The sequence below is a fragment of the Zootoca vivipara genome, chromosome Z2 (genome assembly GCF_965207765.1).
Source record: "Zootoca vivipara chromosome Z2, rZooViv2.hap1.1, whole genome shotgun sequence".
Taxonomy (NCBI): Eukaryota; Metazoa; Chordata; class Lepidosauria; order Squamata; family Lacertidae; genus Zootoca; species Zootoca vivipara.
In genome coordinates this window covers 49,607,062-49,622,721 of record NC_142585.1, presented here as the reverse complement: position 1 = coordinate 49,622,721, position 15,660 = coordinate 49,607,062, and the positions used below count along the sequence as shown (strand labels likewise).

Genomic DNA, 15,660 nt, shown 5'->3' with positions numbered 1-15,660 from the left:
GGAAAAATTCTAGCCAACTTAGCCCTGATGATTTTAACTCCTCATATTTTTTTAAGTTACAGGTAGGTAGCCGTGTTGGTCTGAGTCGAAGCAAAATAAGAAAATTCCTTCAGTAGCACCTTAAAGACCAACTAAGTTTATATTTTGGTATGAGCTTTCGTGTGCATGCAGAAGTGTGCATGCACACGAAAGCTCATACCAAAATATAAACTTAGTTGGTCTTTAAGGTGCTACTGAAGGAATTTTCATATTTTTTTAAGTTAAATGTTCCCTTCTTTGTTTTCAATCAGTTCTCTGTAGGTCGGCCACAGTTTTTTCTTGTTACATGCCAAGCTTTCTTGCTTTTGTTTTTTATAATATGCTTTTTATTGATTTTACAACTATGTGCAATAACAAATCACATAAAAAAGAAGAAAAAGCAATTCCATACAAAAAAGAAAAAGAGACCACAGTTATCCATTCATAACTTACATTTCTCAAATAAAATATCCTTTCATACCAATGGTCGACCTGGGCTTGTGTCTCAAGTTATTACATTTTTCTTCCCGTTCTTTGTTTTCATCTTCACCTCATTTTCCCCAACCTTGACTTCCTCCTCTCTCTCTTTTGGTTTTCTTTCCCATCCAGTTGATTCCGTCCCATTATATATTCTACCAGATACCTTTTTTCATTTATTTTCCCACATAATTAATTTTACGTCCTGGTTACTTTCTCCTCTTGTTGCATTTTATAATGGTAATCTACCAGTTTTCCTCTCCCCCCCCCCTTTTCATTTTATTTTCTCCTTGGTCTTTCTTTGTTTAAATTTTACAATAGTCTTTCCTATAAATTACAAATTTTTCCCATTCTTTTTGAAACTTTTGTTGTTTTCGATCCCTGATTCTCCCCGTTAGCCTCGCCAGCTCTGAGTATCCTATCAACTTCTCCCTCCAGTCTTCTATCGTTGGCACTTCCATTGTTCTCCACTTTTGCGCTAAAATAACTCTTGCGGCCGTGGTTCCAAAGAAGGGCAGTGCCAAAGAATGCTCCAACTACCGCACAATTGCGCTCATTTCACACGCTAGCAAGGTTATGCTTAAAATTCTACAAGGCAGGCTTAGGCAGTATGTGGACCGAGAACTCCCAGAAGTGCAAGCTGGATTTCGAAAGGGCAGAGGAACCAGAGACCAAATAGCAAACATGCGCTGGATTATGGAGAAAGCTAGAGAGTTCCAGAAAAACGTCTACTTCTGCTTCATTGACTATGCAAAAGCCTTTGACTGTGTCGACCACAGCAAACTATGGCAAGTTCTTAAAGAAATGGGAGTGCCTGATCACCTCATCTGTCTCCTGAGAAATCTCTATGTGGGACAAGAAGCTACAGTTAGAACTGGATATGGAACAACTGATTGGTTCAAAATTGGGAAAGGAGTACGACAAGGTTGTATATTGTCTCCCTGCTTATTTAACTTATATGCAGAATTCATCATGCGAAAGGCCAGACTAGATGAATCCCAAGCCGGAATTAAGATTGCCGGAAGAAATATCAACAACCTCAGATATGCAGATGACACAACCTTGATGGCAGAAAGTGAGGAGGAATTAAAGAACCTTTTAATGAGGGTGAAAGAGGAGAGCGCAAAATATGGTCTGAAGCTCAACATCAAAAAAACCAAGATCATGGCCACTGGTCCCATCACCTCCTGGCAAATAGAAGGGGAAGAAATGGAGGCAGTGAGAGATTTTACTTTCTTGGGCTCTTTGATCACTGCAGATGGTGACAGCAGTCACGAAATTAAAAGACGCCTGCTTCTTGGGAGAAAAGCAATGACAAACCTAGACAGCATCTTCAAAAGCAGAGACATCACCTTGCCGACAAAGGTCCGTCTAGTTCAAGCTATGGTTTTCCCAGTAGTGATGTATGGAAGTGAGAGCTGGACCATAAAGAAGGCTGATCGCCGAAGAATTGATGCTTTTGAATTATGGTGCTGGAGGAGACTCTTGAGAGTCCCATGGACTGCAAGAAGATCAAACCTCTCCATTCTTAAGGAAATCAGCCCTGAGTGCTCCCTGGAAGGACAGATCGTGAAGCTGAGGCTCCAATACTTTGGCCACCTCATGAGAAGAGAAGAATCCTTGGAAAAGACCCTGATGTTGGGAAAGATGGAGGGCACTAGGAGAAGGGGACGACAGAGGACAAGATGGTTGGACAGTGTTCTCGAAGCTACGAATTCGAGTTTGACCAAACTGCGGGAGGCAGTGCAAGACAGGAGTGCCTGGCGTGCTATGGTCCATGGGGTCACGAAGAGTCGGACACGACTAAACGACTAAACAACAACAACAACAACTCTTGCGGCCGTGGTGGCATACATGAAAAGTTTGTGGTCTTCTTTCTTTATACTTCTGCTTAGGATTCCTAATAACATTTCTTCAGGTCTTTTGGGGAACGTGTATCGTAACAATCCTTTTTAATCCTATATAATAATGTCCATGTTGTCCCTGCGTCCAGATGTCCCGTGTGTCCCTGGGTCACTGCGCATGTGCCCCAGGGATACAGGGATTGGACAGCAGAGACTGCGCGCGCGCACTCTCCCCCCACTCTGCCTCCTCCAACCGCCGCTCCCGCCGGGGTGGAGGCCGGCGAAGGCCTCCTCACAACCCTCCCTGGCCGTGAGGAGCGGCGGTTGGAGGAGGCGGGGGGGGGGGGGGAGAGTGCGCGCGTCCTTCCTGTCGGCGGCTGGGGGAGAGGAAGGAAGGAGGAGAAAGCGCCGCTTTCTCCTCCTCCGTTCCTGTCCCCCTGCCGCCGACAGCAAGGACGGGTCCCAGGGTTCGGAGAAGCGCTGCGCAAGCGCTTCTCCGAACCCTGGGATGTCTGCTTCCTGTCGGCGGCTGCGGGAGAGGAACGGAGAAGGAGAAAGCAGCGCTTTCTCCTCCTTCGTTCCTGTCCCCCTGCCGCTGACAGCAAGGACAGGTCCCAGGGTTCGAAGAAGCGCTGCGCAAGCGCTTCTCCGAACCCTGGGAGTTCTGCTTCCTGTCGGCGGCTGCGGGAGAGGAACGGAGGAGGAGAAAGCAGCGCTTTCTCCTCCTCCGTTCCTGTCCCCTTGCCGCCGACAGCAATGACAGGTCCCAGGGTTCGGAGAAGCGCTGCGCAAGCGCTTCTCCGAACCCCAGGATGTTCTAGAGCCCGTTATTGAACGGGCTGAAATACACTAGTTCATTATATATTTGCTCCCAATAGATCTTGACCTTAGCACAGAGCCACCACATGTGGTAGAAGTCCCCTTCTTTGATGTTACACTTCCAGCATTTTTTATTGTTCGACTTGTTGATTTTTGCTAACTTAACCGGCGTAAGATGCCATCTAAACATCCTCTTCATGATGTTTTCTTTTAAAAGAGTGCAGGCTGTAAATCTGATTTGATTTTTCCATACGTTTTGCCATTGATCAATACTAATATTATAGCCTAGATCAGGGGTTCCCAACAGAATTTTCTCGAGGACCCCTCATCGAGCCGCTATTGTGACAAGGACCCCCATTAATTCCTAATCCTAAAATTAAAAAGTGAGAGCCAAATTAAGAGTCTTTTTATATTTTATATTGATACGTTTTTTACAGTTGCAACAGAGTACTCCATCAGTATATCTGAAGAAGTGCGCATGCACACGAAAGCTCATACCAAAATAAAAACTGAGTTGGTCTTTAAGGTGCTACTGAAGGAATTTTTTTTATTTTACTTCGATCCAGACCAACACAGCTACCTACCTGTAACCATCAGTATACAGTGAGTTTTAATTTTCAGTTCTTAATGAGATGAGTTAAATCGGTCCCTTGAGTCCATTATTTCTGAAATATTAGGTTCCAAACCTGAAACTTTCACTCTGAAATCCGACCGCATGTCGAGCCGATTCCTATATTTGTTTTTCATGAAACACATGGAAGAAAATGCTTGCTCACACCGATGTTGTTGTTGTTTAGTCGTTTAGTCGTGTCCGACTCTTCGTGACCCCATGGACCATAGCACGCCAGGCACTCCTGTCTTGCACTGCCTCCCGCAGTTTGGTCAAACTCATGTTCGTAGCTTCGAGAACACTGTCCAACCATCTTGTCCTCTGTCGTCCCCTTCTCCTAGTGCTCTCAATCTTTCCCAACATCAGGGTCTTTTCCAGGGAGTCCCCTTCTCCTTGTGCCCTCCATCTTTCCCAACATCAGGGTCTTTTCCAGGGAGTCCCCTTCTCCTAGTGCCCTCAATCTTTCCCAACATCAGGGTCTTTTCCAAGGATTCTTCTCTTCTCATGAGGTGGCCAAAGTATTGGAGCCTGAGCTTCATGATCTGTCCTTCCAGGGAGCACTCAGGGCTGATTTCCTTAAGAATGGAGAGGTTTGATCTTCTTGCAGTCCATGGGACTCTCAAGAGTCTCCTCCAGCACCATAATTCAAAAGCATCAATTCTTCGACGATCAGCCTTCTTTATGGTCCAGCTCTCACTTCCATACATCACTACTGGGAAAACCATAGCGTTAACTATACGGACCTTTGTCGGCAAAGTGATGTCTCTGCTTTTTAAGATGCTGTCTAGGTTTGTCATTGCTTTTCTCCCAAGAAGCAGGTGTCTTTTAATTTCGTGACTGCTGTCACCATCTGCAGTGATCAAGGAGCCCAAGAAGGTGAAATCTCTCACTGCCTCCATTTCTTCCCCTTCTATTTGCCAGGAGGTGATGGGACCAGTGGCCATGATCTTGGTTTTTTTGATGTTGAGCTTCAGACCATATTTTGCGCTCTCCTCTTTCACCCTCATTAAAAGGTTCTTTAATTCCTCCTCGCTTTCTGCCATCAAGGTTGTGTCATCTGCATATCTGAGGTTGTTGATATTTCTTCCGGCAAACTCCATGGACAAAGACAACAGGCTCACACCGATATGTGGTTGCAAATGGAAGGATCTTTTTCATTGCCTTATCTCCAAGTTTCTTGTTGACAAACACTACTGTTTTGCAAAGAGGCAGCGCACGCCAGGGAGGAGGGAGGGGAATGGAGAAGACAGGGTACCTGCGCAGTAGCGCACCAATGAAGCCGACGCGCGCAAAGCATCTTGGGGAGGTGAGCGCTAGTCGAATGCGCGCGCTGCCTCTTTGCAAAACAGGAGTGTTTGTAAAGCGCCACCTAGCGGCATACAGCGGAACTACGGCCTCTATCTAATTCTAGTTTTGCGCTAGACTCTGCTCATGCAAGAAGCGGCCAAAACAAAAAAAAATCTGTTATCATACGAAATAGATTTAATATATTTTTTATTCTAATAGCATCTTGCGGACCCCTCTGGCATTGCTCGCGGACCCCTGGGGGGTCCCCGGAGCACCTGTTGGGAACCACTGGCCTAGATCTACTGCCCATTTGATCATGCACTCTTTAGTTGCTTCATCCTTGGTATTCCAATCTAGGAGGAGGTCATACAGCATTCTTGCTTTTTTGAAGTGTGCTTATCTTTGGCTTGCACCATTTTCTAAAAGAAGACTTTTTAAAGCCCCCCCCCCCAAGCATTGCTGAACCTGAAGCATTAGGCTGGCTTAATGTATTTTCAGTATCCCTCGTAGAATATTCTGCATGAAATCGTTTGTTTTTTAAAGTGTTTTGAGCTGATGTTTTTAAAGTGTTTTGAGCTGATGTTTTTAAAGTGTTTTGAGCTGATGTTTTTAAAGTGTTTTGAGCTGATGTTTTTAAAGTGTTCTTTGGACACCAGACTCAGTCTGTACAATCATGTAGGCTCCAAGGCAGCATGAGCGCTGTTCTGGTGTAGTGGTTAGGGCATGTTGGAATAGGAGACCAGGGTTCGAATCTCGACTCGGTCATGTAGCCCACTTGGTTGACCTTCAGGGCCGGTCGCTGCCTTTCATCACAGCGTAGTCGTGTGGATTAATTGAGGGGGGGGGAGAGAACCATGTGAGCCCCCTTGAGCTCCCCGGAGGGGAAAGGTAGGGCATATATGTTGGAGGATGGATGGCGGCTAACAGATTGAGGTTGAATCCTGACAAGACAGAAGTACTGTTCGTGGGGGGCAGGAGGCGGGCAGGTGGGGAGGGTTCCCTGGTCCTGAACGGGGTAACTGTGCCCCTGAAGGACCAGGTGCGCAGCCTGGGAGTCATTCTGGACTCACAGCTGTCCATGGAGGCGCAGGTCAATTCTGTGTCCAGGGCAGCTCTATCTGGGACGCAGGATGAGACCCTACCTGCCTGCAGACTGTCTAGCCAGAGTGGTGCATGCTCTAGTTATCTCCCGCTTGGACTACTGCAATGCGCTCTACGTGGGGCTACCTTTGAAGGTGACCCGGAAACTGCAACTAATCCAGAATGCGGCAGCTAGACTGGTGACTGGGAGCGGCCACATCACACCGGTCTTGAAAGACCTACATTGGCTCTCTGAGCACAATTCAAAGTGTTGGCGCTGACCTTTAAAGCCCTAAACGGCCTCGGTCCGGTATACCTGAAGGAGCGTCTCCACCCCCATCGTTAAAGACCTCCAAAGAAGGAGACTCCACCACACTCCTTGGCAGCAAATCCCACTGCCGAACAGCTCTTACTGTCAGGAAGTACTGAAGGAGCGTCTCCACCCCCATCGTTCTGCCCGGACACTGAGGTCCAGCGCCGAGGGCCTTCTGGCGGTTCCCTCGTTGCGAGAAGCCAAGTTACAGAGAACCAGGCGGAGGGCCTTCTCGGTGGTGGCGCCCGCCCTGTGGAACGCCCTCCCACCAGAGGTCAAAGAGAACAACAATTACCAGACTTTTAGACCTTACCTTCCAAGTTCCGGACTGCAGAATCCAGGACCGGCAGCCGTGTGACGCCAGAAGTCGCGTCGACGTAACTTCCGGTGTCGCTTTGCCCTTCGATGGGCACCCAAAATGGCCGCCGGCGGCTTCCAAAGTCGCTTGTACGCACGTCAGGAAGTGCGCCGGCGCAACTTCCGGTGTCGCTCCGCCCATCTATGGGCACCAAAAATGGCCGCCGCCGGAAGTCACGTCTATGCACTTCCGGACCTGCGTAGGTGCGACTTTTGAAGCTGGCGGCGGCCGTTTTCGTGCCCATAGAAGGGCAAATCGGAAAAGGGAAAAAATGGCCGCCGGCAGGAGAAAATAACGGAGAAGAACGGGAGACGAAGTGATACGGGGGGGGGGACACCGGGAAAAGGTAAGTAAAAACGAAGGGTTTCCCCGGGGAAAACGGGCTACTTGTCAGCTATGCTTTAGACGGCATCTCAAGGCAGCCCTGTTTAGGGAAGCTTTTAATGTTTGATTTCTGTATTTTGTTGGAAGCCGCCCAGAGTGGCTGGGGGAACCCGGCCAGATGGGCGGGGTATCAAGAATAAATTATGATGATTATGATGTAATAAAATAAAATTGGGAAGATGAAGAAACACTCCAACTCGATTTTATGCCGGGGGGGATGCATTGGATGACGAATGACAGAACATGGGTTTTGCTTTGTTTTTGTTTTTTTTTGAGAAATTAATTCACCAGGAACGAAAGTGACCCCCCCCTCCACCCCCAGGAGAGGAAACTTAAAATGTCAGTGGGACTTGTTAAGCTGAAGAATCCATCTCTGTTAGATATACAGGTGGAAAACAGGCCAAAACCACCTCCCTCCTCGCCCTTGCCAGGGAAGTGTGAGTACCAAAAAGACCACTCTGACAAAATTGTAAGGAGAAAGAAATCTGTAATTATACTCGCGGTCCCAACAACATTGAACGCTTTACACCAGGGGTGTCAAACTCAAATTCATCGGGGGCCGCATCAGCAGTTTGGTCACCCTCAAAGGGCCGGTTGTATCTGTAGGACTATGTGTCCACTCTTTATTCTCATAAATTATTGTCACTGCATTCAATTATTACTGTTTTTTGTAATAATGTAAGTAATAACTAGCTCTGAAAGCAGAAACATAGTCAGAATAATGGCAAGTAGATATTCAAATGTACAATTATTGTACAATTTATTGAAAAATGATTTTTGGTAACTGCACTGGGTGGTGGAGGCTCGCTAGGGTTTCATGCAGGACCTTTGCAGAGCTACTAGTACCTGGAGATGCTGGGGTCCTTCTGCATGCAGGACAGATGTTCCGCCAGTGAGCCACCACCCTTCACCAAAGGGACTGGCTGAGGTTGACTCACTGAAGCTGCTCTCCTGGTTCCAGGGTTTAAGGGCCAGAAGTATAAAGCAGCATCCTATGTTTCTGAGGAGAGGGAGAGGGAGAGGGAGGAAGGAAGGAAGGAAGGAAGGAAGGAAGGAAGGAAGGAAGGAAGGAAGGAAGGAAGGAAGGAAGGAGGGAGTGGGAGGGAGAGAAGAAGGAAGGAAGGAAAGAGGGGAGAGAAAGAAGAGTAGGAAATAAGGAAGGGAATAAAGAAGGAAAGAAAAAGAAAGAGGGAGAGAAGACGGAAAGGGAGAAAGAAGGAAGGAAGTAGAGGGAAAGAAAGAATAAGAATGAGGGAGAGGAAGAAAGTTGGGAAGGACGAAAGGAAGGAAGGAAGGAAGGAAGGAAGGAAGGAAGGAAAGAAGGAAGGAAGGAAGGAGCAGGAGGGAGAGAGGAAGGAAAGAGGGAGCAGGAGGGAGAGAGGAAGGAAAGAGGGAGCAGGAGGGAGAGAGGAAGGAAAGAGGTGAGAGAAAGAAGAGTAGGAAAGAAGGAAAGAAAGAGGGAGAGAAGACAGAGATAAAGAAGGAAGGAAGGAGAGGGAAAGAAAGAATAAGAACGAGAGAGAGGAAGAAAGAAAGGGAAGGGGGGGGGTCGCCGCCTTGATTCAGCACCAGAAAAGAGCGCGAAGGGACCCAGGGGCAAAAAGCATTTCCCCGGCCCCAGCTTTTTGTCGGCGCTTTGTTGGCGTGGCGCTTCAGCAGCAAGGTCCCACTGCTGGGTCCCGCTGGCTGGGGCGCTCGGCGGGCCACATGACGAGGTCTGGCGGGCCGGATTTGGCCCCCGGGCCTTGTGTTTGACACCCGTGCTTTACACAATCAATTCAAACTTTCCCTCTCTCTCTCGAAGTCTTTGACAACAATTTACAGGATGACACTTGGAAATAAAAGCTCTCAAGTAGGCTTTAAATTTCTCTCCCTCCCCCCCACCCCCAAGAAAAGCCCCCCGACTCAAATCTCTGGGGCCCAGCATTTGGCCCCGACGGGAAACCTGGGGCAGATCGTTCGAGTTGGCACTCTGCACATGCCTCTGCAACCTCCCCTGCGGGTTGTTCCGGATTTTTTCTTTCGAGTGGAGCTCGGCTGGGAAGCAAGGAGATGTAAACCACAAAGAACAAAGATTTTGCGGGGAGGAGACCTGAAGATACACCCTAAATTAGTCTTTCTTAACCTGGTAGCCTCCAGGCGTCCTGGACCGCAACTCCGAGGTTGCAAAAGAGAGTCACAGAATGATAGAATCCTAGAGTTGGAAGAGACCCCGAGGGTCATCCAGTCCAACCCCCTGCCAAGCAGGAAACACCATCAAAGCACTCTTGAAATATGGCTGTCAAGCCTCTGCTTAAAGACCTCCAAAAAAGGAGACTCCACCCCACTCCTTGGCAGCAAATCCCACTGCCGCACAGCTCTTACTGTCAGGAAGTTCTTCCTAATCATAGAATCGTAGAGTTGGAAGAGACCACAAGGGCCATCCAGTCCAACCCCCTGCCAAGCAGGGAACACCATCCAAGCATTCTTGACATATGCCTGTCAAGCCTCTGCTTCAAGACCTCCAAAGAAGGAGACTCCACCACACTCCTTGGTAGCAAATCCCACTGCCGAACAGCTCTGACTGTCAGGAAGTTCTTCCTAATGTTGAGGTGGAATCTTCTTTCTTGAAGTTTGAATCCATTGCTCCGTGTCCGCTTCTCTGGAGCAGCAGAAAACAACCTTTCTCCCTCCTCTATATGACATCCTTTCATATATTTGAACATGGCTATCATATCCCCCCTTAACCTTCTCTTCTCCAGGCTAAACATACCCAGCTCCCTAAGCCGTTCCTCATAAGGCATCGTTTCCAGGCCTTTGACCATTTTGGTTGCCCTCTTCTGGACACGTTCCAGCTGGTCAGTATCCTTCTTGAACTGTGGTGCCCAGAACTGGACACAGTACTCCAGGTGAGGTCTGACCAGAGCGGAATACAGTGGTCCTATTACTTCCCTTGATCTAGATGCTATACTCCTATTGATGCAGCCCATAATTGCATTGGCTTTTTGAGCTGCTGGATCACACTGCTGACTCAGGTCAAGTTTGTGGTCTACCAAGACTCCTAGGTCCTTTTCACATGTACTGCTCTCAAGCCCGGTGTCTCCCATCCTGTATTTGTGCCTTTCGTTTTTTCTGCCCAAGTGTAGTACTTTACATTTCTCCTTGTTCAAATTCACCTTGTTTACTTTGGCCCAGTTGTCTAATCTGTGAAGGTCATTTTGAAGTGGGATCCTGTCCTCTGGGGTATTAGCCACCGCTCCCAACCCTTATGAGGAACGGCTTAGGGAGCTGGGTATGTTTAGCCTGGAGAGGAGAAGGCTAAGGGGTGATATGATAGCCATATTCAAATATACGAAAGGGTGTCATATGGAGGAGGGAGAAAGATTGTTTTCTGCTGCTCCGGAGAAGCGGACACGGAGCAATGGATCCAAACTACAAGAAAGAAGATTCCACCTCAACATTAGGAAGAACTTCCTGACAGTAAGAGCTGTTCGGCAGTGGGATTTGCTGCCAAGGAGTGTGGTGGAGTCTCCTTCTTTGCTGCCAAGGAGTGTGGTGGAGTTGCCCTCTTCTGGACATGTTCCAGCTTGTCAGGATCCTTCTTGAACTGTGGTGCCCAGAACTGGACACAGTACTCCAGGTGAGGTCGGACCGGAACAGAATACAGTGGTCCTATTCCTTCCCTTGATCTAGATGCTATACTCCTATTGATGCAGCCCAGAATTGCATTGGCTTTTTGAGCTGCTGCATCACACTGCTGACTCATGTTTATTCTGTAGTTTTATATATATTTAAAAAATCCTGATTATTTCAAACAGGTGGTTTGCTTTTTTTAACCCCTGGGTTTCCATACTCTGTGCTAACTTGGAAAGAGCTTTGAGAGAATGGGAAACTGTGTGGTTTTTTTTGGCTCAGAGGCTCCTACAGATGATAAAAGAAAGCGAGAGGGGGACACCTTCTTCTCCTCCCACCTTGTTGTTGTTGTTGTTTTTAAAGTAATATTTATTTATTTTTCCTTCATCAGAACACAAACGTTTACAATTTTACATTTTTACACTTTCCAGTCCGCATTTTCAACCCTCCTTTCTCAACAAAAAAGGAGAAAGGTAGGGGAAAGGGGGGAAAAACACACAACACAAAACAGAAAAAAGGACAAAAAGAGTAACAAATTATAATAATACAAATTATTATCCGCCAGCATACTTTTTCCCTTTGTCGAATGTATATACAATCAGTGCTATTTCTTTTTACCAGTAGTTTCACATTCCTATTGCTTTAAACATGAGGGTGGGTCATAAAAAACTTTTTTGGGAAAATGCTTCCTCCCTCGATCTTATATCAGGCGTATGGTATAAACATAGTCCAATTTCAAATTGGGGACAAATCGGTTAATATTTAGACCCTGCTCCTACAGATGGAAAATTTGCCTCGCTACGAGTGATGAAAACATAGGAATTGGACTCATTTATTCTCAGTATGTTAAACACAAATATTAATCAATAAAACACCCCTCATATTATGTGTTGCATCCAAACATCGCATTATACTTAATTACTAATTACCAAAATAGAGGTTTAGTGTAAGGCATAAAAGCCTATTTTTAGCATATATGGTGTACAAGTACAATGTATAATATTGCATAAGGCATAATTTTATTAATTACACAAAACGTAAGCATTTAGTACAATTTATACCTAAGTAATTAATTAATTACTAATTACCAAAATAGAGGTTTAGTGTAAGGCATAAAAGCATATTTTTTAGCATATATGGTGTACAAGTACAATGTATAATATTGCATATAAGGCATAATTTTATTAATTACACAAAACGTAAGCATTTAGTACAATTTATACCTAAGTAATTAATTAATTACTGATTACCAAAATAGAGGTTTAGTGTAAGGCATAAAAGCATATTTTTAGCATATATGGTGTACAAGTACAATGTATAATATTGCATATAAGGCATAGTTTTATTAATTACACAAAACGTAAGCATTTAGTACAATTTATACCTAAGTAATTAATTAATTACTGATTACCAAAATAGAGGTTTAGTGTAAGGCATAAAAGCATATTTTTAGCATATATGGTGTACAAGTACAATGTATAATATTGCATATAAGGCATAGTTTTATTAATTACACAAAACGTAAGCATTTAGTACAATTTATACCTAAGTAATTAAGTATAACGTGACGTTTGGATGCAACACATAATATGAGTGGTGTTTTCTTGTTTAATGTTTATGTTCACTTGTTTAGTACACCGTTTGCTTAATTGTTCCATATAATTTGTTCAAAACCATTGGTTTTTCATGTAAATTATCAACATGTTTGATCTTAAATAAATAAATATTGCCGAAAATAATAGTATCCAACTATTATGGCTCTACATCAAACCTAAAATGTATGTTGATTAGTTCTCAATTTAACATACCGAGAATAAACGAGTCCAATTCCTACGTTTTCATCGCTCGCAGCGAGGCAAAAATTTCCATCTGTAGGAGCAGGGTCTAGATACGAACCGATCTGTCCCCAATTTGAAACTGGACTATGTTTATACCGTACGCCTGATAGAAGATGGAGGGAGGAAACCTTTTCCAAAAAAAAAAAAAGTTTTTTAGGACCCACCCTACTCATTGCTGCTCCAGAGAAGCGGACACGGAGCAATGGATTCAAACTTCAAGAAAGAAGATTCCACCTCAACATTAGGAAGAACTTCCTGACAGTAAGAGCTGTTCGGCAGTGGGATTTGCTGCCAAGGAGTGTGGTGGAGTCTCCTCCTTTGGAGGTCTTTAAGCAGAGGCTTGACAGGCATATGTCAAGAATGCTTTGATGGTGTTTCCTGCTTGGCAGGGGGTTGGACTGGATGGCCCTTGGGGTCTCTTCCAACTCTATGATTCTATGATTCTAATAGTATAACCACCTCAACATTAGGAAGAACTTCCTGACAGTAAGAGCGGTTCGGCGGTGGGATTTGCTGCCAAGGAGTGACCCACCCTACTCTGAAGGCCATTCTCTCTCTCTCCCCTGAATTGCTACCACCCCTTCACCCCAAATCAACTTTCTAAACACATTCCTAACCTGCCTCGTGTAACTGTGCCTTTGGCCCCCTCGCACTACATACCCCTCGCCTCAGGATCCCCCCCCCCAACTAAGGGACCCACCCTTTGAACGGCACCCTGGGATAAAAGCCCACAAGGCGTTCCGCCCACCGTTTCCTTTCCTTTCCAGATCCCTTTCGAAAGAGGGCTCCTCTGCTCGTGCGAGCCAGCCTTTCTGTAAGGCCCTCGTGCAAAGGAGCGAGAATGGCAAACTGCCTTTGTTCACTAGCGGGTGGCAGCGTCGAGGGTCCTGAAGGTGGCAGGAAAATGCCCCTGATATAGAATCGTAGAGTTGGAAGAGACCCCAGGGGCCATCCGGTCCAACCCCCTGCCGAGCAGGAAACACCATCAAAGCCTTCTTGACATGTGCCTGTCAAGCCTCTGCTTCAAGACCTCCAAAGGAGGAGACTCCACCACACTCCTTGGCAGCAAATTCCACTGCCGAACAGCTCTTACTGTCAGGAAGTTCTTCCTAATGTTTAGGTGGTTATACTATTAGAATCATAGAATCATAGCGTTGGAAGAGACTAGGAGGGCCATCCAGTCCATCCCCCTGCCAAGGAGGAAACACCACCAAAGCGTTCTTGACATATGCCTGTCAAGCCTCTGCTTCAAGACCTCCAAAGGAGGAGACTCCACCACACTCCTTGGCAGCAAATCCCGCTGTCGAACAGCTCTTAGTGTCAGGAAGTTCATAGAATCATAGAATCGTAGAGTTGGAAGAGACCACAAGGGCCATCCAGTCCAACCCCCTGCCAAGCAGGAAACACCATCAAAGCATTCTTGACATATGCCTGTCAAGCCTCTGCTTCAAGACCTCCAAAGGAGGAGACTCCACCACACTCCTTGGCAGCAAATCCCACTGTCGAACAGCTCTTACTGTCAGGAAGTTAGGTGGAATCTTCTTTCCTGAAGTTTGAATCCATTGCTCCGTGTCCGCTTCTCTGGAGCAGCAGAAAACAACCTTTCTCCCTCCTCTATATGATATCCTTTCATATATTTGAACATGGCTATCATATCCCCCCTTAACCTTCTCTTCTCCATGCTAAACATAGAATCATAGAATCATAGAGTTGGAAGAGACCCCAAGGGCCATCCAGTCCAACCCCCTGCCAAGCAGGAAACACCATCAAAGCATTCCTGACAGATGGCTGTCAAGCCTCTGCTTAAAGACCTCCAAAGAAGGAGACTCCACCACACTCCTTGGCAGCAAATCCCACTGTCGAACAGCTCTTACTGTCAGGAAGTTAGGTGGAATCTTCTTTCTTGAAGTTTGAATGCATTGCTCCGTGTCCGCTTCTCTGGAGCAGCAGAAAACAACCTTTCTCCCTCCTCCATATGACATCCTTTCATATATTTGAACATGGCTATCATATCACCCCTTAACCTTCTCTTCTCCAGGCTAAACATACCCAGCTCCCTAAGCCGTTCCTCATAAGGCATCGTTTCCAGGCCTTTGACCATTTTGGTTGCCCTCTTCTGGACACGTTCCAGCTTGTCAGGATCCTTCTTGAACTGTGGTGCCCAGAACTGGACACAGTACTCCAGGTGAGGTCTGACCAGAGCAGAATACAGTGGTCCTATTACTTCCCTAGATCTAGATGCTATAATTTAACCCCCCCCTCCTCTCAAATCCATCCTTTCAGCAACCTACTCCCGACCCTCCTCTACTCTCGCTCTCTCTGGGACCAAACATTACGGGTCCCATCCTCTCTTGCACCTTACCTTCCAAGTCCCGGACTGCAGAATCCGGGACCGGCAGCCGTGTGACACCGGAAGTTGCGCCGGCGTCGCTTTGCCCTTCTATGGGCACCGAAAATGGCCGCCGGCGGCTTCGAAAGGAGCTTCTACACACGACCGGAAGTGCGCCGGCGCGACTTCCGGCGGCGGCCATTTTTTGTGCCCGTAGATGGGCGGGGCGACACCGGACGTCGTGTCTATGCACTCCCGGTCATGCGTAGAAGCTACTTTTGAAGCCGGCGGCGGGCATTTTTGGTGCCCGTAGAAGGGCAAATCAGAGAAAAAAACAATGGCAGGAGAAAATAACGGAGAAAAACGGGGGACAAAGTGATACGGGGGGCCGCCGGGAAAAGGTAAGTAAAAACGGGGGTTTCCCGGGGAAAACGGGGTACTTGGCAGCTATGGCCTCGGCATAAAATAGAACCGAAAAGAGCTCCTGTGCCACTGAACTCCTGTTGAAGGAAGGGGTGGTCTGCTGGGGGGGGGACTTGTGGGTGGGGGGTCTGAAGGGTGGGTCTCCATTCAGCAAAGGGTGCAAACTTTCTGCACCTTCAGCACCCTCCCCCCCTTCCAGGAGGTTAGAAGTCAAGCCTTTGGAGGGTGCCATGACAGCCCCTCTCTGGCCTAAGAGCCGACGCCTGGT

At 46.8% G+C, this 15,660-nt stretch overlaps 1 long non-coding RNA gene across 1 annotated transcript; it reads right to left on the bottom strand.

Moving 5' to 3' along the window:
* Nucleotides 1-11,964: 11,964 nt before the first annotated feature.
* LOC148686675 (uncharacterized) lies at nucleotides 11,965-13,296 on the bottom strand. The gene is made up of 2 exons (XR_015948778.1): nucleotides 13,100-13,296; nucleotides 11,965-12,874 (listed from the first exon to the last, which is right to left on the bottom strand). It is a non-coding gene; the product is annotated as an uncharacterized LOC148686675 (long non-coding RNA).
* Between the last annotated feature and the right edge of the window lie 2,364 nt (nucleotides 13,297-15,660).